Source organism: Pinus tabuliformis, chromosome 4_2, assembly GCF_031772625.1.
Source record: "Pinus tabuliformis cultivar Carrire ecotype Pingquan chromosome 4_2, CPIR1, whole genome shotgun sequence".
NCBI classification, from domain to species: domain Eukaryota; kingdom Viridiplantae; phylum Streptophyta; class Pinopsida; order Pinales; family Pinaceae; genus Pinus; species Pinus tabuliformis.
Genome location: NC_142304.1, coordinates 860,419,745 through 860,421,258, shown reverse-complemented (window position 1 = coordinate 860,421,258; position 1,514 = coordinate 860,419,745).

The window sequence follows — 1,514 nt, the reverse complement described above, 5'->3', positions numbered from 1 at the left end:
CATAGGAAAGTGGTGTGAGTTCCACAAGAGCCCCACTCACAACAAAAGTGAGTGTCGGACCAAGCAGTCGTTGGTGGCTGAGTTGAAGGATTCAGAATCAGATCCATGTTCTGACCTTGAGTCAGAACCCAACAAGGGGAATGGCAAAGGGAAGTAGATCATTGATGCGGAGCCCAGCGCCATTGTTGCCACCGCCAAGATCCAGAAGAATGAGCCCGAAGATCCAGAGGAGGGGGAGTGTGTTTTCCACTCACAGATGTGTGTGAAGGGTTCCTCACTGCAATTCATTATCGACAGTGGCAGCCAAAAGAATCTCATTTCAGCAGAGGTCGTGAAGAAGTTGGGCCTACTGACTACACCACACCTGCAGCCATACAATATCGGGTGGCTTCACCAAGGACGAGATCTCTGAGTCCGCCAGCAGTGCTGCCTTCCCTACAACATCAAGCCCTTTACAGATGAGGTATTGTGTGATGTTGCACCTCTGGATGTTTGTGATGTATTATTAGGCCAGCCATACTTGTGGAGGCGACATGCTATGTATGAGTCAAGGCCTCGCACTGTCATTATTTCTTTGGGTAATTCATTATAGAGGATACCGGAGGTAGCCCCACCTACCACCACCACTTTAATCACTGCTAAGAAAGGCAGCAAGCTCATCTCCCAGACAAGGAAATTCATTTTCTGTCTGGTTTGCTCCCAAAGTAAGGGAAGATCATTCCCACATCCGTGACCCCCGCGAAGGGTTCCTCCATGCAACAACAACAACAGAGGGATACGGTCATGCAAGAACATAGGAACAACTTCTCCTCACACACATGGGTACCACATAAGTTTTAGATGGGTGACAAAGTCTAGTTGCATCTGTAGAAAGAACGCCTTCCAAGAGCCCATTAGAAGCTCAGACTACTTCGACATGGTCCTTACAACATTACCAAGGCTGTGGGAAACAATACTTTGGAGCAAAACGTTCCTCCATTCCTTCGCTTGCATCAAGTGTTCAATGTGGAATGCCCTCAACCATGCTTCCCACCATTACTGGACACATCAGAGATTGTAGAACAACTCACTAGGGACCAAGTTCAGCAAAAGTTTCCTCATCTCATGGAGGAACTCAACGCAATAGGGACCATTGATTTCTAAAGGGAGAGGAATGATCCAGGTGGATGTTGGTGGCCACCCACCTATCCCACTTGGACCCCCACAACTATCTCTTTCAGTTTTTCAATTTCCTTATTTGTAGCACAATTTACCATTTTTAGCAGTTTTTCAGGTCCTAAACTTCCGGAGCCATTTTGAGGCCCTAAACGACATTTTTTTGGGAAATCTAGGAGCAACATGGGTACATGGACTGATGTTGCTCTTCCCAAAGTTGTAGTACTCGGATAGATATTTCTAGCGAGCTATTGTACACATCAAACAGAGATCGTATGCCAAAGTTATGAGCCCGGGAAGTTGATGTACCAATTTACCCAAACGGGGCTCACAGTTTGACGTTTCATCTCCTAGGGTTA